The 24,668-nt window shown below is 43.5% G+C and overlaps 1 protein-coding gene across 3 annotated transcripts in view; it reads right to left on the minus strand.

Moving 5' to 3' along the window:
* The window catches only part of GNA12 (G protein subunit alpha 12), a 107,822-nt gene that overhangs the window by 65,467 nt on the left and 17,687 nt on the right, over nucleotides 1-24,668 (minus strand). The window lies entirely within an intron of this gene.

Consider the following 24,668-nt stretch of genomic DNA (forward strand, 5'->3'; position numbering starts at 1 on the left):
AACCAGCAGCCATGACAATAAATGTTCCGATTTCATGGGTCTCAAAGTGAGCTTTTGAAGAGCAGGTTCACATCAACAAGTGGCAACAATGGATTAGAACCCACCCAGTGGGGAAAGAGGACTTGAATAAATCCTCAGCTCTCCTCCCTCTGGGTCCCAACCACCCCATTCCTGTCTCTGGGTCCTTCCCATCTCCTTACTTTTTCTGACAACGTCACACCAAACTCCCATCTGCCCAAAAGGACAATACTGAAAAGCTTCAAGAACCCAAGAAAACAAAGATGTTTCATATTCTCCACATTCTGCACAACAGAAAGATGTCTGCATACAGAGAAGGTAGAAGAGATCTCTCCAGTAAGATTCTTGTCTTACAGGTCACAGCACCTTCATGTAAATCAGACATAGCTCCCCACCATCCTGGCACATGAGGCCCCTCAACTGGCAAAAGTGCTGGGTCGGAACCTCGGCCCACCCCCACCCCAGCCCCAGCCCCAAGTCTGGTAACCAACCCACCTACATTCCTGATGGTCCAACACGCACAAATCACACTCAGCAAATTCGGTCTGACACACCAGGTATCACTTCAGTGCTCTTTTTACACATTAAAACAGTCCAGCTTCACAAGTAGCACATCTTCACTCAGAAGGGAAACGGAACCTCTGCTCCCTGGGGAGTTTCATTTTTATATGCCTGAGATGAAGGCCGGGAATCAAAATGGACTTAGAAGCCTGAGTGATCGTTTCCAAGACTGCTTTCAAAACGGCACAAACCAGGCCTTCCCTAATTATTGGGGTGAACACAGGTTTGGCTTAGAAAACCCTGGTCCATCCAAAAGCAGCCTGTGTTCCCACTGTACACTGCCACCCAGGCAAGCCTGGAACTGGTCCAAATTAACTTCACACAAACACCAAGAAAAGGCTCCTTATTTCTCTTTTTAAAAACCCAGGGAAATGACAAAACTGCTGATGAACTTTATGCCAGTTAGCTACGGTCTGTTTTCTATATCTTAGTCTCTTCATTTAGAGGGGAAAAAGCAACAAGAAAAAAGAGGTCCCTCTTGCCTTTTAAAATTTATCCTAGTGAAAAACTACTGTCTGCCAACTTTGTTCTGAATACCCAAAACTGAGATAAAGGAGAGGTTTCTACTTTGGGACATTTGCCTAAAATTGGAGCCTTCTTTTTCTTCCTTTTTCGAGAGAGCATAAAATCTTTGGAGAATTTCTATTTATTGTACTTTAGCAGAACTGATGGCTCTCATTATCATTATATAGAGCTGCTTATGTCACCATCATTATATAGAGCTGCTAATGTCTTGAAAGAAAGATACTACTGTACAGCGGATGTACTACAATAATAAAACACCTTGCCTCATTCTTTTGTAAGAAAAGACCTATTTCCTGAAATGTAAAGCCCAGAAAATCCATATACACTCAGAAGAAAAAGAAGAAAAGAATTAAGGCAGAAGACAACTTGCTTGTCTCATTGATAGCTTTAAGGAGAGCTGTTCTTTCAGTAACAATGTTATGGAAGTATTAATTTTTTGAGAACCATACATTTTATTCAGTTATCCAAAGGTGAACAGATAAGTCTTAAGCAGTTTGGTGACCTCATCTTGATACTATGTAACACTTGAAACTGTTCAAAGAGTACATTTTTAAGACAACTTATAAATCCAGCATTTTAAACTTTTTGTCAAAGAATAGATTCCCTGTCTGCTGGGGATGTAGATTTGGGGGGTTTTCACTTTCACTGGACGGAGACCAAAACTTGCAAATCCTGTTATCTCATTTCAAAATAAATGTTGTTAGTTTAGCGCCTAATCAAACCAAATCTTTTCAGTCATTCCTTACTAAAATCTTCCCACAGTAAATACTAATGCCAAGATAGATCTAAAATGCTAGTGGATCAAATTAGCTTTTTCTACAGAATGAAACAGTGACATGAAGAACATGTGAAGGTCTAGAATGTTCACCCAATCAGATAATAGCATATCTACTTGGAAAGTTCTTTTCAAAAATATATTATTATTATTTTTTTAAACCCACTAGGGCCAAGTTGTTTGCCTCTGGCCACCGTCCAAATAAAAGAAATGCTGCCAGAAATGTAAACAGGATACATTTCTTTAAGTTAATGAGTCCAGCAAGCAAAGGCAGATGGCTCCTGTTCGTTTGTCTCTGAAGCTCAAGTGGATGAGAGCTTCTAATTGAGAGGGCAGAGAAAAAGTGAGAAAAGGAAACAGCAAGCAGACCGTCTGATCCTCAGAGTGCCACTACAGGACAGAGGCAGCAGCCCTCTGGCCGGGTCCCCTGCCCTCTCCTGTCCCCCCTCCCCCTGCCCCCAGCTTCTGGGAACAAAGACACTGACAGGACAGGCTACTGCTCTGTTCTGGAATTGTACATGGAGACGTCCCTCATGCAAGGACAAGTGCCAGGGAAGATGGGGGTCGGGGGCAAAAAGATGGTAAACACGTTGCCTGCCCTGAGAGCTTCCAGGACACAGCAGCAGCACAGAGCACTGGATGCGCAGGCCAGAGAGGAACGCCACAATTAGAGGCAGGAGAAAAGTGGTGGGATGGTTGGGAACAGCACCATCGGTGGGAGGAGCAGGCCAAAGCCAGGGGGCAGAGAAGTGGGGAGTTTACTCTGCAGGAGCAGCGAATAATCAATGATTGATCACAGGGTCTGGGAAGGAACAGCTGCCTACACAATCAGCAGTGGGAGGGAGCCATGCAGGTGTGGCAGGGAACAGGCAGCAGGCCTCCCCACAGGAGATGAGAGCTGACAGCAAGAAAAAGAAGTCATCAGGGGTGGGAGGTGAGGGGGCAGCGGAGAGAGTGCACGACCAGACCATCAGCCAGCTCTCCCGAAATGAGTGAGGTGGATCCAGAGGACGGTCTGGCTCTGGAGGGGTGAGATTTGGATAAGTTTAAGACAAATTAAATTTCATGGGACAGCAGGACATCTAAGGCCACGCTTCCAGGAAACAGAACTGTAAGGAAAACTCTGGGTTTAGGAAGTGTGCGGGAGAAGCAAACTGTTGTCATGAGCTTTTTCTGGGGACCCTGGAAAGACTGGTGCTCCTAAAAGCTAAAATATAAATAAATAAACAAGGAATTCCACATGAGTTCAGAATTCCTCAGATCTCCCCAAATGGAATGTGAAAATCCATGCTGAATGTCAGAACTCAAGAGCCAGCAGACTGCAGACTTCTAGAGTCACCTCCCGGAGCCTCGCAGAGAGCAACTTTTCCTATTCCCTTTCAAGTGGCAGGCTCTAAGGCCCGGAATCTCCTTGGACTAAACATCCATTAAAGGTTATAAAGACAAATACTGGTACAAGGCGGAATGAAGCCTTCCTGCCAAAGTACAGTAAATAATAAAGAAATTTGAGAATAAATACTATCATTCCCAGGGGGAAAATCCCATAAACACTACAAATAGGTAACACAGCTTTAATACACTCATTCAGTGTTTTCAAGATTCAAGTCAGGATCCACACAGTGAAATAATGTTTTGAGTTTTTAAAAAATGAAACAGAACGTAATGGTAAATATTTGAATGACTTGTAAATAGTTACCACAAGTGTTTCATAGAAATTCTGTTTTGGGGCACTTGGGTGGCTCAGTGGGTTGAGCACCCGACTCTCAGCTCAAGTCTCGATCTCATGGTCATAAGTTCAGGCATGGGGCTCCATGTTGGGTGTGGAGCCTACTTAAAAAAAATCTGTTTTAAAGCAAGATCTGTATACACAGGGAGAGATATATACACAGACGGATGTGTCTGTATATGTCCAGGCATCCACACCCACACCCACACTGGGTAAAGTGCATTTTCTACTGAGCATTGTACTGAGCCACTGTACTGAGCCGCTGGACAGACTCTCTCAGGGTCTGCTCTGGGGTGGGCCCTCTCTTGTGCCTCTAGCACTTCAAATCTAGGGAACTGAGCTGATCTCAGAACTCCCAACAGTAATGAGCTGGGTTTGGGGAAGGACGGATAAGAGTGGAAAGAGGTTGAGGGAGGTGGTGTGAGAAAATCGTGACATCCCTGTCCTTTGGGAATAGTGCCACCAGACTGCATTTGAGGGAACACAATCCTGGCCAATCTGTCAGGGACATCTTGGACAGCAAGGTAAGGTCTGGCAATGCATCTCATGATATTTTCTACCCTGTAGACACTAATCAGGACAAGCAGTTACATGCACTTTGGAAAGACCACTTTTTGACTTGTCCAAAGGTCAGATATGTGACATGCACATCAGAAGCCAGTCCCTGAATAACTGCCACTGCTTCCAGCCTGATCCAGCTTGGGGCCTTGGCTTATTGTGGGAAACAACAGCACAGAGGTCACAAATATGCTATCTTTCCACAAACCCTTCAAATTCTGATCAGGGTGTCCAATGAGCAGATGCAGACATGTACAGAATTCATGCTCTTTCAGCAATCCAAAGGCTGTGTCAGGGATGCTACAGTAACACATTACCATTGCTCACACAACAGTACTTGCCACGTGAACAGTACTGTGGTAAGTGCTTAACATCCATTAGCTCATTTCTGCTTTATAATACTGCAAGGTGAACAGCCCTGTGCCCATTTTACAGATGGGAAAAACTGAAGCTCAATCACATAGCCAGTTAAGTGCAATTCTGTGATTCTAAAGCTGGTGTTTTTATTTATATTCTCCACCTCTGTGGATTTATCAGGCAAGCGAAGGTACAAAGAAAGGGGAGAAGTGGTCTGTCCGCCATCTGTCTTTCAACCGCTGACAGCAGGCCTGAGACTACAGCCAGATCTGAGTTAACCTTTGAGGACCTCACATTTCTGGTATTCTCTAGAAGATTTTTTTTTTTTTTTAGAAGATTTTTTTTTAAAATAGCAATTAAAATCTACAAGTATGGGATATGCTTATGCCTGGCTAAATTAGAGAAAATTTAGTGAGTTCAGATCATACTTTAATCTCCAAACAGAAAGAGTAAAAAGGATCCTGACTTTTGAAAACACTGAATTAGCACATTAAGCTTTGTTACCTGTTTGTAGCGTTTATGGGATTTTTTTTTCCCCTTTGGAATGATATTCAGTATTTATCCTCAAACTTCTTTATTATTTACTCATGTAAACTACCTTAGCTGCACAGAATTAGAACATTCGATGGCTGCTCTGTCCAACTGAGAGGTCCTTAGCCACGCATGGCTACTGGGCAATGGAAGAGTGGCCAGTCTGAATTGAGATGTGTTATAAATACATACTAGATCTCAAAAACTTAGTATGAAAAATAAAAACAAGTATCCTTTAGTTTTTAATACTGATCACAGGTTGAAATGATAATGCTTTGATATTCTGGGTTATCAAAATATATTAATTTTCTTTGTTACCTTTCTTAGTGTGGCTAATTTAAAGTATGTGTGTGGCTTACATTACATTTTCTGTTGGACTGAATCACTCTATGGGAACATTTCTTAAGATGGAATTTGTTTCCTGATTGCAAAAATATTTTGAGCGTAGAAAACAGAGGAAACATAGAAATAAATTAAGAAGAAAATTAAGTCCTCATGAATATTACTATTTAGAAATGACTTGTTAATGCAGAATGTTATTGGTCTTGTTCTTTATAGAATTCTTTGTGTATGCATAAACATCTTCTAAATCTTCAAAAACATTTCTAGCAATAGATCATAAACATTTCCCCATGTCGTTAACTATTTCAAAACTTCAGGATTTGTAACTGCTGCATAGTAATCCCACATATGGGGAGGGCTATAATTAAACTGATCCCCTGCTGCTGAATGTCTGAGCTGTTTCCAAAGCATGGAAAGTATGGACAACAAGGCCAGGAGCTCCCTGGATGGGCTTATCTGCACATATCTGACTACTGTCCCTGTGAGAGATTCCTTAAAGTTGCATGATGGAATTGTTGGGTCAAAAAGTATGTGCACATTTTTGAGGCTTTTGATAAGTATTACTGAAATGCTCTCCAGACACACTGTACCCATGTACACATTTATAGCTGGTAACTTTTCATTTTCCTAAAATTGTTTTTTATTTGGTTTGGCTTTGCTAAAATTGTCCTACAATAATATTTAACCAGTCACATCCTCAAACCATAGCTCCAACAGAAATCCCAATCATTACCAACTGAAGATGAAGCAAATTGATGGGGTGCCTGAGTGGCTCAGTTGGTTAAGGATCTGGCTCTTGATTTTGGCTCAGGTTGTGATCTCAGGGTAGTGAGATCAAGCCCCATGTTGGGCTCTGTGCTGGGCACAGAGTCTGCTTGGGATTCTCTCTCTCCTTTTCCCTCTCCCTCTCCCTCTCCCCCACTCATGTCCTCTAACATAAATCTTAAAGAAAAAGGAAAAAAATGAAGCAAATTTAGAGTGTGTACACATACACACACACATATATTGACAACCCAAAGTCAGGAAAAAATAGAAAATTAATAGGCATTTGGCTTCTCTACTTCAAATAAGCTTTTATAGAAGCATTTTCCCCCTCTAAGTCCTATTAATAATAAACCAAATAAATGAATAAAAGTGAGTTAATTAAAAATAGATAAAATCATGAAGTAACTGTTAATAAAAATGCTTGAATATCTAAAATCTCTCGCTTCCAATTAGAGAATGAAGCTCAGCCACCAGTACTTCCAGTGAAGCACCTCACTTGAAGGCAGAGAGAAGATGTAAAACCTTTAGCCTGAGTTCTTAGAAGTTTCCCAATCAGGAGAGCCTTGAATTTGATGGGAGAGTGAATGCCAATTCTTATCTATACAGACAGAAATCCTTGAAATAGTGAGGCATTAAGATAAAGTGTAAGAGGCAGAAAAATTGCCCGGACAACACACCAGCCTGACGGTTCTCATTCCTCTCTCCAAAGCTATCCTTTAGGAAGTCTGAGGCTGACTATAGGACTAACTGGAGAAAAGTGAAAAGGCAGTAAAGTTACTATGGCAGAACATAAATAGCACCAAAGATGCACGTGGCCATGTCAATACATCCACCATCAGTGTGAGGCAGACTCCACTCAACTGCTAAGACCCTTTTGGATTAAGTCTTGGGGGTACTCACACCTGGGCAGAGGAGCAACAGGAGAGGCAGCTACTTATGCATCCAAGGGAGCTCCTGGAACATTGCAGACTGGCTTCCTGGCTCCATTGAGGAGCTGCATAGGTCAAAGCACCTACCAGCCCCAGTATTAGCTGGGCCCTCTTCTGCATTCTGGAGCTCCAAACTGCTACAAGGAGGCCCTGCTCTTGGGGTAGCTGGCTTTGCAGACCTGACCAGTAACAGTTTCAATGTTTGAGAATGAAAATCTCCATCTATGCTTAATTAGCACTTATAAAAGAGCAGAGAGCCTCCAGGATTTTCACTATGTGTTTCATGAATCTGTGCATGTGTTTCCTTGTGACTCATACACCATCACTTCCTTCTTTAAATACAGAAGCAGACCTAATATGCAGTGATTTCTAATACCGCACACAGAGTGGCACAGCTTAGCTGCAGGTTTGGCAGCTTTCTGCCACTGTTATGCCTACAGGAATGTTCCTCTCCAGGTCATGTCTGCATGCGTCCCCTCCAGTCCATCTTCAAAATTCAGTTCACGGCACTCCTTGCTCAATCTCTTTAAGAGTCCCTGACTCATCAGAGTAAGAGCCCAGGTCCTTGAAAAGGCCCAGAAGATCTCACATGACCTGACCTTGTTGTTTCTCTGACTTCATTTCCCCTTCATGTCTCCTGTAGGCTGCTCCACTATAGTCACATGGCCTCCCTGCTACTGCCTCAGGGCCTTTGTACTTCCAGTTCCTGAGGCTTGAGACCCTTTGGCTCCAGATATCCCTAGATTGCTTTAGATAACACACTCCCTCAGCTCCTTTGATTCTTTATTCAAAGATCAGCAAGGCCTTCCTTGGCCACCTTATCCATGACTGAGACCTTCTGCCACTCCAAGCCCACTTGTCCTACCTCTTCTCCACTTTATATCTCTCTTTAGCACTTACCACAAGCTGGCTAATGGATCTATGGTTTACTCATGCATCTTGTGTATTATCTTTCTCCTTCTACCGGACTGGTTGGCCCCTGGTGGAGTTTTTTTTTGGGGGGTGTCCTTGGTCTGTTTTGTTCACTCCCATATTCCTGGGGCCTGGCACACAGTAGGTGGTCTACTCACTGAGAGGATAAATGCCTGGATTTCAGGTTCCTTATCTGCTAATCAAGGATAACCACCCTTTCTACTGCTGAGGCTATAGTGAGGAACACTGCAAGTAACATATTTATATACTAACTACTAAATCTTATACCCAAACTGATCAAACAGCATACAAACAAATGTCATCAATCATTTCAATTTACTTCTCACTGGAAACCTTATCCCACATGAGGAATCATTATTGAGATTAATACATTAATATTGGCTCATATATCATTTGAGAGTAATTTAGTTGTATAATCGGTCTGGAAACTCCTCTAAAAACTATCTCCTTCCTATACGTCCAAGATAAAAAGCCAGTTTACAGGAAAAGTTCAACCAAAGAGATAGTTTAATTTACTGTACCAAGTAAATTTTTTTTTGTACCAAGTAAATTAAAACTGTAGCATGACAAAGTTTAAATCAAAGAAATGCCCCACATCTGTGTATTGCTTCTTTCCAAAATATACAAATGCTTTTATGATTAATAAGATACAAATAATTATTTAAAAGCATAATATGCTTGGAGCAGTCTTCTAATGTTAGACCTACTCCCAACCTGCAGACCCGGCCCAGCAGGCCCTGGGAAAGTGATAAGAGCAAACAGGGAAGTAGGGCTGCAGGGAAGATACTGAGGCCAGAGCTCGGCCCTTTCAGACAAGACACACAGAGGACCAGAAGCAATGAAGACTTTCCCATAATCAGGTGAGGAGGCTTCCTCTTCCAACAGCAAGAAGAGTTCAGAATATGGGCAAGAACACAGAGCTAGTGGAAGCCCCAGCCTGACATTCCCAAGCAGGGCATGTGGCAGGCTGGGGGCCAGGCAGTGATATCAGACATAGAAAGGAAGTCTCCATTCCTATTCCTATTTGTCACAGCTGCTGACCTGGCTCTGCACCCAGCAGAGCAGTGCTCTCCATCACAGCAGCCTCATAGCACCGTGACTATGCTCGGAGGCGCAGCTGCAGGTGTCAGGCCTGCTCACGTGTTAGACAAACATCAACAAAGCCACCAGAACTCTGGTCAATCTACAGTGGCCCAGGGAGCCCCAAGACAGAAGAGAACATCAGAATCTTTGAAAGGGACTGGAGAATACACATGCTGCTTATTACTCAGATCGATTTTATTAATGACCAGTAGAGTAATTCAGAGAAGAAACCTCAAAGTGAAATCAATGTACATGTACACTGCCTATGCTCACAAGATGGAAAGCAGTAAAGAAGGGCTGTAAAACGAGAATTATTTCTACTGAACAGTGAGTCCCCATGAGCAACACTTGATGCGATTCCATCAGGAAGCCCTAATGGAGGGCCTGCTGGGCCAGCACCGACGTTGTGCTGGTTTCAGATGTCCCTGCAGGACACACGGGAAGCAGCAGCTCCCTCCAAACAGGTTCTGCAGATGATGTCAACACAGCAAGCATCCATGTCTACTCCTTAAGAAGCACCTTCCAGGGGTGCCTGGGGGGGCTCAGTTGGTTGAGTGTCTGACTCAGTCGTGATCTCAGGGTCATGGGATTGAGCCCCATCCCTGCATCAGGTTCTGTACTCAGAGGGTCTGTTTCCCTCTCCCTCTGCTCCCACTCCCTGGTTGCACTCATTCTCTTTCTCTCAAATAAATAAATAAATAAATAAATAAATAAATAAATCTTAAAAACAAAACAAAACACTCCAGAAAGAATCAGGTAAAAAGTCACATATTTCTTCCATATAAAACCAAAGGAAATCTGACATTTAGCCCAGAAAGTGTTAGTTACCTAGAGGTTGTAGGGAACCCCCCAAAAAGTCTCCCTAGTAATGCCACACTACCACCACAGAAGAGGTAGTCCAAAGGCTTTCAAGTGTTAAACACAACCAGCATTTCAGACTGTTCTTCACCAGAAACCTGCAGACTAAGTTAATCCTCATGTTTCTAATTCCATGAAAAAAACCTATTTTTAGTTTTCAAGTAAGTAAGAATATCTCCTTAAGGACACACATCTGCTTTTCCTCAAAATTATGATAAATCATTTGGGCAGTGTTTTCCTTAGCTTTCTTTTTCTTTTAAAGCTGCTAAGACACCAGCACAGTCTTTAGACCTCTGTAATTTACTAAAACCGGGTGAGTTCAGGCTCCTGCTCAGACTCACTGAATTTCCTTGACTGCGCTGCCAAAGCTGCTGAACGCACAGACACTCCTGGTGAACTTCCAAGTCCATGTGGGTACCATGCGGAGAATTGGGTGGGGTGGGTAAGTACAGGAAAAGACACGCACCCACCACAAAACCTGTACCTTAAACTAAAGATAAAGCTGGTGAACAGTGACAGTTACTCAGCATTTGTAGGTAGATTGCAGGATGCACACAGTTGGCTCCCATACAAAGCAAGGGTTAGGGGTGCCGTCTCCGTCCCTCTGCACAGTTGAAAATTCATGTATCAACTTTTGACTCCCCCAAAACTTGACTACTAACAACCTATTGTCTGACCAGAAGCCTTCGGGAGAACACCAATAGTTAACACATACTCGGCATGGTCTACATACTCCATACTGTTTCTTACAACACTGCGAGCTGTAAAAGAGAAAATATAAAGAAAATCATAAAGAAGGGAAAATCATGTACGGTGCTGTATTTATAAAGAAAAAACCCACAAAACCATGTGTAAGTGGACCAGTGTAGTCTAAACTTGTGTTTTTCAAGGGCCAACTGCACATACACAAAATCAGACGAACTGACATTTAAAATGTAATTACTACATCTCCAATCAGAAGAGGTTACAGCTTATGTTTTTTTAGCTCGAAGATGAAACAGTTTCAAAACTGTAAATATTTATCAGCTTTGATGAAACTGAAGGCTCCTTCTCAGCAGGAAGATGTTTTTGACTTTAAATTATTTAACAAGTAGATGAGGACAGACACAGTACAAAGTCCATCAGGTAGCCCCTACCCTCTCTGCCCCCCAGAGGGGACAGAGTGGCCGGTGGGTGACACTAGCTGCAGGGGTTACAGACACTAAGGACACTTGCTATCCCTGCAGGGAAAGCTCACCTCGTGCCAAGAGAGGAAGATGCCAGGGACAAAATGACAGTCATCCAGGGAGAACACTCAGATGGGAAAAATTAACCAGGCCTAAAAGGTGGGGCAGAGGAGTGTGTGAGGGAAAAAACAGACGGAAACGCAAGTAATTGACCAGCGCGAAGTGTAAGAGCAGAACTGGAAAATCGGGAGGCTGGGATTAGTCACAAGGCTGGGATCTGAGGCTGCGGCTGTTGTCTGCCGGCCTGCAGGCTCATGGGCAAGACGGGGGCTGCTCAGGAGGCAGTGCGGTGCCCCAGATTGCAGCCCCGGGCTGCAGTGGCACTCAGCGGGCAGGCTGGGCCCAGGGCGGATGGCGGCTTTCCCTCTGCTGACCTGCTCCATGCAGGTCAGCGTCTGGCTCTGCGAATCCCATAACCTGAACGAAGGACAAGGAAAGGTGCCAGAATAAAGACCCTCTCAACTCTGGCTCACAAAGCAAGTCAGAGTCCCAAACTGAGACTCTCGGGAAGTTCTTCTGCCAACAGAATCTTTAGTTGAGAGTCACCTCATAGAGGCCCTACCTTGCTGTCCCATTTAAGACTATAACCCCCACCACAAACTCCTGATTTCCTTTTCCTGCTTTTTTTCATGGCACAGAATTTTACAGAATTTTAAAGTTAGAAGAATCTCAAATCAAATCACCCTCTAGATAGGAATTCAGGAATTCCTTATATCATCTTTCTATCCATTAATGGTGGTCAAGCCTATGTTTGACAGAAAAAAGGTTCCCGAGTTATACTGCCAACCCCATAAGCACCTTCCTGTACTGTGCCCTTGTCCCCTGCCCCTCCACGGAGCCCTCAGCTCACCCTTCCCTTACCACAGTGCCCTGAAATGATTTGTGTGTCCCCATGAGGCCACATGCTTGTGCAGCTCAGTGCCTGTGATGCAGCCACCATTCTCTCTACTGCCGAACACACAGTAGGCACCCGATAGACCGTGCAGGGGATAAGGATTATGTTTCTAACCCATGGTGGGCAGCCCCTTCTGTCCAGTCCAGGTCATCGTCAAAGCCAGCAGGTGCCAACATTGCACAGCAGAGACAAGACAGATGGGCCACTGCTCTCCTGAAGCTTATGCAGACTGAAGGGAAGAGGGATATCACGAGTCACAGACAGAAGAAATCACCACAGCCCAGCCCCTGGACAGGACCTGTGCTCTAGAGGCAGTAATGGATCTGCAGGTCACTGTCAGCAGGGTTGTCAGGGAAGGTCGCTAAGGTGATAAGCTGACCTTGAGGAGGAGAAGGAGCCTGCCATGCGGTAAGCAGCAGGCTGAGCTTTCCCAGTGGAAGGGAAGCAAGGCACTGAGCTTAGCAGTTTTGAAAAACTGAAACCAAACACCTGAAGGGCTGGAGTGTGGCCGGTGAGGAGTGGGTGGGAGATGATAGTGGAGCCTGCTAGGTGCAGGCTCTGCAGGCAGCCGAGGTACAGGGCCTCAGGAGCTTTCCTGGACTATGGTTTGAAAATATTACATGGGATGCCTGGGTGGCTCAGTGGTTGAGCATCTGCCTTTGGCTCAGGGCATGATTCCGGGGTCCGGAATCGAGTACCACATGGGGCTCCCTGTAGGGAGCCTGCTTCTCCCAATGCCTGTGTCTGCCTCTCTCTGTGTGTCTCTCATGAATAAATAAATAAAATCTTAAAAAAATATATTACAAACTAACTTAAGGCTAGGAGAAACGTAATGTTAGTGTCATTTCACCAAACAATCTTAAAAGTTTGCCAATATGGATTTGGAAATAACCCATTTGGGAGCCTGGCTCTTTGGGTTATCAGTTTATCTACATGCACAGAGGTACTTTAATATTTCCCCACAATCTGTCAAGACAACAGAACAGAGGGTTCTACTTATAAATGCTTTCATCACATGGCAGTGGATCAGGGTAGAGCAGAGACTTTTCACATATTTGTTGGCAAACAGAAAGCACCAGCACCACGTTTACTCTGAGGACCCGTATTGTCTAGAGCTGAGCTTTGATAAGCAGCCTGTAGTTCAGTCTGAATCTGAGGGAGAAAAATACAAACCTCTAGATTTTATAGATGTAGATACCACGAATGGTCTATATTGTACTATCATGATACCAAAGAATGTTCTTCCCTATGCCACCCTGGTCTGAGCACCACCCAGAGCAAAGGGAACGCTGTCCTGCCTGCAAAGCAGAAATAGGGAGTGGCAGGGACTCCCAGTCCTAATTCAGAATGACACTCTCAGCCCACTCATGTCGGGTGGGGCGGGTCTGCAGACCGAGGGTTGCAGGCCAAATCCAGTCTGTCTTCTGATTTTGTCTGGCCTGTGAGCTACCAATTGTTCATTGGAATAAATATTTGCATTTGATTTGGTGGTAGTAACACTAACTTTGAACCCCAATTAAATGCAATGTCATTCCCCCCAGAAAAGAATTCTATTCTCAAGAGTATACTGTATTACATAAAATTGTATTCTACATAACAATTCTCATTGTTATATTTTGAATTTCATCATAAAGTGTGTGGAAATTAATTTTCTTTCTTATTATGTGGATATCTACATAATAGACTTGATATGGACTCCTGGCCTGTGAAGCCTAAAATATTTATTCTCTCTACTAAGAACATTTGCTGACTCCTATGATTTTTCCTTCTTGCCTGCAAGTCAAGTGTATCTGACATTACGAACCCCACGAAAGGGTTATCAGGGTCCTCTCTCTGCAGACCACTACTTCTCAAGCCCTGGCTGCTGTGAGAGTCACTGGGGAGTTTTAAACATCCTGATGCCGAGGCTGCACTCCAGACCCATGGAATCAGAGTTCCCTGAGGGTGGAGCCTGAGCTGGGCACTTCCAGAAGGGCCTCAAGTGACCCTACCACTGTGACCACTGCAGACTGGAGGGAAACAGGCTTGGGGGGGGGGGGGGGGTTTAAAAAAAAAAAGAGTGACTTCATGTCTCTGGGCATTCCTAATCTAGGTTGCAACTATCTTTGAATTATTTCTCCTTGTATTCATGTTCTCTATTTTCTGTGTTTATGATGCTCTAACGTCTCTGCAGCCTTGTAATCCTGGAGGGACTGCCCCTTCCCCGGCTAGCTAACTCCCTTTCACTGGCCAATGAAACCACCCAATGCAGAGCCCAGGAAGCAGGACCCCTCTGGCCTAATTACCCAGGGCCAGCTGGGACATCCCCATAGACAGGAGCCCACCCAACTATCCACGCCACCACCACCTGTCAACTGCTCACTCCGCTCAGCCCACTCTTTCCCATGAAAGTACCACAAAGGCCCCTGGCCATGCTTTTACTTTTCCCTCTGTCTCCTGACTGGCCCTGGTGCTTCCCGAGTGGCCCTGGGTAGTGGGCCACACCCCTTTGCTGAAAATCTGTCGGTATAAACTTCTTCATGACCGACATCTCCGTGTCTGTATGCCTAACTACTCCTGATTAGAACAAATCCTGGGTGGGGACACCTGGGTGACTCAGTGGTTGCGCATCTGCCTTTGGCTCAGGGCATGATCCCGGTTCTGGGATCAAGTCCCACATCAGGCTCCCTGCATGGAGCCTGCTTCTTCCTCTGCCTAGGCTTCTGCCTCTCTCTCTCTGTCTCTCATGAATAAATATATAAAATCTTAAAAAAAGAACAAATCCTGGGTGTATTTTCTGTGGCTCCTCTAGCTCATGTACTTGACACGTCCCAACACTCTGTGTACTCAAACACATACACAGGAAATTTTTCACTTATCTGATATAAGGAATACGATTTTCCAGTTCATTTAACAGCTTCACTAAGACTTTCCACAAGAAGCGGTATTTGACAACACTCCGTGCAAAGCTGGAGGACACAGAACTTACCTTGCAAGTCCACGTCTAAGTACCTGCTCTGAAGAGACCAGCCATAGTGCACTGCACACGTGAAGAGGATACAGTGCCGCCTTGTTGGTTGCAGGGAAAACAGAAAACCACCTTGCTATGTGTTAGTAGGGAACAGATTACAAATTATGTAATTATGCTAGTTACATAATACATACATACATATTGATCTGTATGTACCAATGTGGACACACTGCAGACATATTGTTGAGCAAACCAGTTTTTAAAATAATATATTCAAAATACAATTTATGTAAATTCTTTTAATATTTATTTTAAGTATGGTGTGCAAATACACCCACGTGTGAACGTGGTAGGGGAAGGGCAGAGGCCGAGAGAGAGGATTCAAGTGGACTCTCTGAACACAGAACCCAACATTGGGCTTGATCCCAGGACCCTGAGATTGTAACCTGAGCCCAAATCAAGAATCCCTTAATTGAATGAGCCACCTAGGTGTCCCTTAAATTCTTAAAAACACATGAAATATGTATACTGATTATGGATATACACACAGGTACTAAAAGTATCAAAACACAGACTGAATACAATCAAATTCATGCGTGTGGCTGCCCTGAGTAGAAGGTGGTAAGAGCAGACAATCGCAATGCTAAGAATGAAGCCAGCATTCGCTGAACCCTATGTCCAGGGAGCCAGGCTGGCAGGCATTTACTCACTTGACTCTTAGGGCAACCAGGAGACAGCTACAATTATCATCCCCATTTCATAGGTGGGGAGTCAAAGCTTGCAAGATAACAAAAAATCCACATCCCCTGCTCCCCACCTAACTGAACTACTACCAGTGTAACGCGCAGGGACTCCTCAGGTTCTCCAAGTGATGTCCCTGCCTGTACTCTGGCCCGCACTCCCATTTCCCACTTGGTACACAGAGTGATCCTTTTATATATAAACACCAAGTCGGATCATTTCAGTTCTCCACTGAAAACTTTCCAGTGGCTTCCCACCACACTTGGTTTTAAATGCGCGGCCTACAAGCCCGTGTGTGATCTTCCCCATCCCTGCCATTGCTGACCACACTGCACCCACACTGACCTTTCTCTGTCTCTCCAATCCTCGGGCACACCCAGCCTCCGGGCTTCTGCAAGCACTGTTCCCCCTCCCTGCAGCACTCTCCCTGCCGCTGTCAGTGGGGCTGGCTTCCTCTGTGAGTCTTTGCCAGCTGTGTGACTCCCAGACCTGCTCCCACAAATCAGTTATGCTCACCTGGCTACCTGACTACCATGTAAAGTTTTAACCTTACAACTTTATAAAGATGCAACTGCAGCCACATCTTAATTAACAAAGACAAAACCCCACGGAAATTACACATTCTACAAAGATTTAAGTGAAAGATACAAATCAATGATTTTCTGATTAATGTTCTGCTTATTGCAGGCTTAAAAGTTATTCTGAAGATTTTTAGATTATTGACGTTCTACAAAGACAGGCTGAGAAATAAAAGCAGTTGGGTCACTCTCGTTTTATTTCGGGAGACTCTCTTCAACAGTGAGAAACCTGCTGCTTCCAGGGGTCAGGTGCCCAAAGGCTTTCCCCTCCCCCTACACCGCTCTCCTGCAGAAAGATCACGTGAATGAACTAACCCACCAGCATTCCTTTCAATAGTAAATACAACTGTGAGAAAATGGATGTCAGACCCCAACTGAGGGCAGAGAGACACCAGACCCAAGTGTTTCCAGTTTTATAGAAAAATGAATAATCACCTTTACTGGCTACTCATGAAACTCCCAATCAGTATGCATGACTCTATATAAGGAAACAAGGCTGTAACTCCCTGCTAACTCACTGGGTGGACAAAGCAACTCAGGCTGAACATTCCCCAGTGGGTAACGGTGGCTCCTCTGGCCATCCTACCCTCTGCACCCTGTGTTCCACTTCCACCTTGCCTTAGAAAGAAACCTCCCTACACAAGACCAGGAGGCGATTTTTCTTCCCTTGGCAAATCTACCAGCACAGGGCTGGTTGCCAGGAAATACATGGATGGTCCTGACCTTCATTACAACATGAAAAATATTTTATGAGATCATCAAAATTAAAATTTGATTTTCAAGTTCTTTCAGACTTCTTTCCTCTAAAAATATTTATTTGCACATCCAACAAATACATAAATGCCTACACACCCATACCGTGCCAGGCCTTAGGGATACGAGGTGTGTTAGGTCAGGTCCCTGCACGGCCCCCCAGGACTGGCATTCTAGGATGCACTGACTGAGAACCATGCAAAAATGTTATATAGGCACACAAACTGCCAAGATTCAGATTGACATGACAATTTCTTAAATCTAGCTTTAAAACGTTAGAATGTTACTACTCGGCTTTCCTATGTTCTGTTTTTATAACTTTTTACCTAAATTTGCAAATCCTGAAGCTGCTGCTGGACTTACTTTTTTCTTTGAGATGTTCTACTTTGCAGGTTTATTTCTTTCTTCACCTCCCACATGCCACTGGGACAATATCCTCATAATTCAAAGACAATCTTCCCATCTGAACCAACATCTGTGATATGTCCAATAACTAGGAATGGTTAATTGTGAATAATAGAGACCTCAGATCTGGGGATTCTTAACTTCCCAAACCTAAGATCTATCTTAAGGGAGTCCCTTTGTTGAGCTCTAAAGACAGTGACTTGCAAAGAAGCTGAACGAAATTAACATCCTCAACACCCCTCTAACCCCCCCAAGATGCTCTGCTAAAACCACTCCTAAAAGCACTGGATTTATCATCAGAGTTCCTCATGCCCGTTCCCTGACCTCACACTTACCAGAATTCAATATGGTTTAAGAGATTAGCAACAATAAGCCTTTCAGGAACACTACAGTTACTAACCACTACTACGCCTCCAAATAAGTAATTTTAATTCTTCGTGACTACTCTTACATTATTTGGAACAATAAAAAGTCAGGTCTCAGGCATCTGTGGCGGGCTTTGCTGGATGGTCTCTTCCACACTTGCTGGACTATATACAGTCCAGAGCCAGTCCCCGAGCACGGATGATGGGTCCTCCTCCCCACCACATACACCACGCCCACTGTGAAACCCAAGGGGCCTGTATTTCCGTGCAGGGACAAGGCTATTTATAGAACAGGCTACTGATGTAACTGAAGAATTGATAGCAGGAAGGGCAAACTGTATCCCCAGGAAGGTAACAGGAATGGAGAATGTGATGAGGAGATGAGAGCCAGAAAGAATTAGCCATTCTTGGTCTTTCAATCACACGGATAACAAACTTCTGCAGATTTAGAAAAAGAAAATCATTTTGGAAAGGGCCCAGTCCTTCCTCAAAAGAACTGGAACAGTTCATCCAATAAGCACTTTGAAGAATCTGCTACAAGGTGGAGTACAGAGAAAACCAAAACGACATCCTGAACCTCAAATGATCTTGAATTCTAGTTGGACAGACATACAAAGTTAACAACAACGACAAAAAGTTAAAAATCATGTTGGCACAATAAAGTGCAAAATACAGTTAATATCTAGAAAGTGCAACGTAAATGAACGATCTTGATAGAATAAAGAACTTGCAGTAAAACTATACAGAAAGACAGTTATTTAGAGTTTTTGTTTTTGATAAAAGTAATACCTGTGCTTACATAAGTAAGCAAAATAAGAATAAATCCCCTTTAATTAAAGATAACTACTCATAACATTTTGGTGAATATAATCATGCCCCCCCCCCCCGAGAATTTATTTATTTACACTCAAACTTTGGACCTTAAAGAATAATAGCTCACTCCCTTTCTAGTTAAACATATCACAACCACATTTCCACATCTCAAATATATTACTTTCAATATCAGTGCCTTCAAAACATTCCCAGAACCTGGTCATCTCTCACCATCTCTACTCCTCGCACCCAGGCCTCTCCCTCTGGAATGACAGCAACCACTAACCCATGAACGTCCAACTACCATCAGTGGGGTCACTCCTCTGGGGAAAACCATCACATGGAGCCTGTGTCCCTGAGACATAAAGCCAGAGTGCATGGCCCCACTGGACCTGCACCCGTTCTTGGCTCCCTTCCCCTTTCGCAGGGGGGAGGGGATTCCTCCTGGTTCCAAGCCACTACCCAGTCTCCAGGCTCCAGCCTCCAGCCTCTTGGCATCTTCTCTGTGAGAAGCACTTTCCCCATGTCCCCCCTGCTAGCTTCCAGCCTCCTCCCCCTGTTCAAAGGTCACCTCTGACAGCAGGCTCTCATCCACTCCCCTCCTCCTCCCTCCCTCTGCTCTTCTTTTTCCCATGGCACCTCATGCCTTCCATCACTCTAGAAAAGTTAACATTGATTATGCTGGCCACTTATTTCCCTGCACTAGAGTATAAGCTCTAGAGGACAGGGACTTTTTCCTCCCACTGATTCATCCTAAGCACCTAACACATAGGGGCATTCAATAAATCTTAGTTACATGACTTCTCAATGGCTGTGTGGTACCCATTATACACTATAATCTAACCAAGTACCCCATACTGCTGGCAGTCAGGTGTTGTGGGTTGTTAGCATTATGAATTACACGGCAGTGCAGACCCTTGCTATTCAAAGTGGTGAGGACCAGCAGCAGCCCAGACCTCACCTGGGAGCTTACCAGAAATGCCAAGTCCCAGGTCCACTCTCTCCCAGGCCTGCTGAATGGGACTCTGCATCCTCACAAGACTGCCAGGTGGTTGTATATACATGGAAAGACCCAGAGTATACCCCTGAGGGAGCCTCCTCTCAGGTCACAGAGAGTGACAGCCTGGCCCTGGGTGGCACACAAGCCCTGGTGACCATCTTAATCATGGGCTTGCCCTCAAAAGAGAGGTGATACCAGTGTAACGCCCTAAATCAATCCGAGCTATCCATGGGAAACAAACAGCACACTCATACTAGGGATGAATTACAAGGTGAGAGCTGAGCTGAAAGGGTAGACTCCCCGACCTGCAGTTCAGGAGGAAGACTTTCCCTCCTCCCAGAATGGCTGTGTCCTCATTCTAGATGGTAATACACAGAAGCCACATAGTAAGGAAAGTGTCAAGTAAAAAAGAAGGCCCTGGAAGGGAGGGAGCCATCCTAGCAAGGACAGGGAGCACACCTGTGCCCACATACAGCTACCACAGTCAGTTCTGGTTCAGAAGTTATGGGATCATGTAGAGATTAAGGACTACCATAATTTCTGAAGCAGAAACACAGCCTTCTGCAAACTGCATGAGAAGGCTCATGCTAACAGTCGAGTGAAGGATACAAAGCAGACAAACCAGCAAAACGGCTGTTGGAGAAATGCAGGCACACAGCAATCAAGACAGTGGAGAAGAACATGCCTTTGACACACTTTCCTTTGATGTATTTTCATCCCAGTTTTACATTCTCAACATTCTCTTTAAAATAATTTTTAAAAAAACTCTTTAAAATCTCTTCGTATTTCTAATTCTTTGGCATCTGGTTGGTAAAAATGGTCAGTAGTTCTCAAATATATATATGATGATCATTATAAAAATATGATGAGTCCTTACACAGGTTTGGTTAAATAGGAAGTGAAAGTCAAGAAGTTAAAGAGTCTTAAAAGCAGAGCAAAACAAATAGACTCGTGAAAAGATCCTCAGTGCCACTGAGAAATGCAAATCAATATAACACATGCTATCATAAAAAAGGCAGCCAACAGCAAGTGTTAGCGAGGAGGTGGAGAAACGAACCCCCTGTGCACTGCTGGAGGGAATGTAAAATGGTGTAGCCAATTGGAAAACACTCTGGCAGTTCCTCAAACAACTAAACGTAGGTGTTCCAGCAATTCCACTCCTAGGTATACAACTCAAGAGAAATAAAAATTTGTCCACACAAGGCATAGGCCCACACATGAATGTTCACACAGCATTATTCACAAGAGTCAAAAGGAGGAAATGATCCAAATGTCCACCCACAGAGGACTGGATAAGCAGATTATAGTCCATTCACACAGTAGAATGCTACCCAGCCATAAAAAGGAAGGCAGTGCCAGGGCATGCTACAGTGTAGATGGGCCCTGCAACATTATGCTGACAGGAATGAGAAAATGAGTCACAGACTGGGAGAAAATCATCACAACGCACATCTGATAATGGACTGGTATTCAAAATATACAACAAACTCTTAAAATTCCAGAATAAGGACAACCCAAAAAAATGGGCAAAGGGTCTGAGCTTCACCAAATAGATTGTAAATAAGCACATGACAAATATTCCCCATCCTATGTCATTAGGGAATTGTAAATTAAAACAACAAGATGCCACTTGGCACCTACTAGAATGCCTAAAATCCAGAACACTGACAACACCAAGTGCTGGTAAGGGCATGGAGCAAGAGGAACTTTCAATCAAAGCTGCTGGGAATATATAATGGTGCAATCCCTGTAGAAGACAGTTGGGTGGGTTTTTACAAAATTAAACTTAGACCAGCAATTACATACCTTGGCATTTATGCAAATGAACTGAAAGTTTTTACCTAAACACAAGTGTTTTTATAGCAGCTTTCTTCAGGATTTCCAAACTTGGGAGCAGTTAAGATATCCTTCAAACAGGTAAATGGGTAAATAAATTGTGGTCTACCCAGACAGTGGAGTATTATTCAGCACTAAGAAGAAATGAACTATTAAGCCATGAAAAGACACGGAGGAAGGTTAAATGTATATTGCTAAATGGTAGAAGCCAACCTGAAAAGACTTCATATGGGACTCCTTGATGGCTCGTGGTTGAGCATCTGCCTTTGGCTCAGGGCATGATTCCGGAGCTCTAGGACAGAGTCCCGCATCAGGCTCCCTGCATGGAGCCTGCTCCTCCCTCTGCCTGTGTCTCTGCCTCTCTCTCTGTCTCTCATGAATGAATGAATGAATGAATGAATGAATGAATGAATAAATAAATATTTAAAAAATGAAAAGGCTTCATACTATATGACATTCTAGAAAAGGCAAAACTATGGTGAAAGATCAGTGGTCACCAGGGGTTAGGGGGAAAGGAGGGCAGCATGAATAGGTAGAAGGCAGGGGGGTTTTAGGGTAGCCAAACTATCCTGTGTGATGCTGCAATAATGGATACACTTGTCAAAATACAAAACTATAGCCACCAGGAGTGAGCCGAATATAACTATGGACTTTAGTTAATAATAATGTATCAGTGGTGGTTCATCAATAACAACAATGTACCATATTGATGTAAGATGTTAACAGTAGGGATACTCTGAGGAGGGGAGGGGTGGGGTGGGTGGGAAGTCTGTACCTTCCACTCATTTTTTTGTAAACCTGAAACTATTCTTAAAAAACAAGGCTCATTAACTTAAAAAAAAGCTAGACATAAAAGGCTACATATTTATATGAAATACCCAGAACAGGTAAATGTATAGATCAGCACAGATCAGCAGATGCTGGGGTAAGGGGTAACTGGGAGCCACTGCTTAAGGAGTCCAGGCTTCCCTTTGGGGTGGTGAAAGTGTCTGGAACTAGACAGAGGGGATGGTTGCACAGCACAGTGAATGTACTAAATGTCACTGTTCACTTTAAAATGGCTAATTTTGTTATGTGACCTCGATTATGAACAAAGCAGAGCAAAAATAAGAAGGTCATATCAAAGCAACTTTGCTGGTCAAGTTTTTGATGTCTGATCAAAATTCAAACACTGTTGTCCTGATTTTAAACACCTAAACTGAGAGAAGAGCCAGCAGACAGACTCCATCAGAGGCCACCTGGGGAGAGACTGCAGGACCAGACAGAGGACAGCAGGACGCAAGGTCAGCAGTTAGGTTCTGCATATCACGTTTGAGATGCCCATGGGACCCTCAGGTGGAGGTGGCAAGGAGACAGTGGTATAAGAGTCCCAAAGGGACAGGGCTAGATGTGTAAATTTGGTGGGACACCCGGGTGGCTCAGTGATTGAGCATCTGCCTTGGGCTCAGGGCATGATCCCAGGATTCAGGATCGAGTCCCACATCGGGCCTCCTGCATGGAGCCTACTTCTCCCTCTGCCTGTGTCTCTGCCTCTCTCTGTGTGTCTCTCATGAATAAATCTTTAAAAAAAATAAATGGGTAAATTTGGAAATTACCAGTAGATGGAAGAATATCAGAGGACTGAGGACATAAGTTTTTATCATATCTTGTAAATACTACTTCCCAGTTTGCTCAACTCTACGCTCTCTTTCGCCAAGCAGAATTTCAGAAACTGTTATGGAGTCAAAAAGATCCATCCCATATCCCTTTTATCCTGTCTTTGGTGTCACAATCTGAAAAGGCCTGAGATCTCAGAAGTATCCATCCACATTTTATTCTAGTATTTTAATTTTAATATTTTTGCCCTTAATCCTATAGAATTAGAGTCTTAGAAGGGGATCTTTGTTTTCCTAAATGATTAGCCATTTTCACAGCATCATTTTATTCAACCATCACTTGCTCCCCACTGTTCTGAAATATGATATTCATGATATTCTAAAGGCCCTGGTACAGGTGGGTCAGTCTGGGATTCGCATCTACTTCACAGTCCATGCTTATTCCTGAGTACAACTCTGCTTTAATCATGGTGGCTTTACCACACTTCAACATTTCTCATGATGACTGCCCCAAACACACTGCATTTCCCCCCAGAATTTTATTAGTTAAGACCACACATTTATCCATCATGCAAACCTCAGAATCATTCTGTCAAATTCTAAGTAAAATAAACTGGGATTTGACTGGTATTGGGTTCCATTCATAAACTGGCGTTATTACAGTATCAAGAATTTCCATTCACAAAAAATAATTTTTCCTAGACCTTTTATGTTCTTCAGTGAAGTTTTACGGCTCTAATCTTATAGGTTTTACTCACTTCTTGCTTATCCCTATAAGTTTATCCTAGGTTGCTGTTATGAACAGAATATATTTTTAAATTTTTATTTAAATTCAATTAATATATATGTATTATTAGTTTCAGAGGTAGAGTTCAGTGATTCATCAGTTGCATACAATACCCAGTGCTCATTACATAACATGCCCTCTTTCATGCCCATCACCCAGTTACCTCATCCCCCACCCTTTTTCCCTCCCGTGACCCTCAGTTTGTTTCCTATAGTTAAGATTCTTATGGTTTGTCTCCCTCTCTGATTTCATCTTATTTTATTTTTCCCTCCCTACCCCAGGATACTTTTCTATTATAGGATAGTACATGCACTCACATGTTCAAACACAAACATTTATTTTGTATCCAGAAACTTCTGGAACCCTGTTTAATCCAAACAACATTCGGGGTGATACTTACCACTTACAATGCTAATTTTGTTTCTTCCTTTCTAGTAGATAGGCGTAATTTCTTTTTTTCTTTTATTTAACTGACCAGAAACTCAACAACATCACTGAATTAGATGAGCACCTGGCATCCCTGACTTGTTCCAGCCTGAAATAAGAATGTTTTATGCAGGGAGAACCTTTCCTCCAGACAACACCCCTACAGCCTAATTGTAACATATCTGTGATTCTATCTACTGCGTACTTCATGGTCTCTTGGATCATGTTGTTTACATAAAATAGGTTAGATGAGGAGATCAATGTCAAAACTATTTGGGGAAAAAGTCATAATTGACGAAACAATCATTTGAATATTAATTAATTATAAAAACAATAC

This window comes from Canis aureus, chromosome 8 (genome assembly GCF_053574225.1).
Source record: "Canis aureus isolate CA01 chromosome 8, VMU_Caureus_v.1.0, whole genome shotgun sequence".
NCBI lineage: Eukaryota > Metazoa > Chordata > Mammalia > Carnivora > Canidae > Canis > Canis aureus.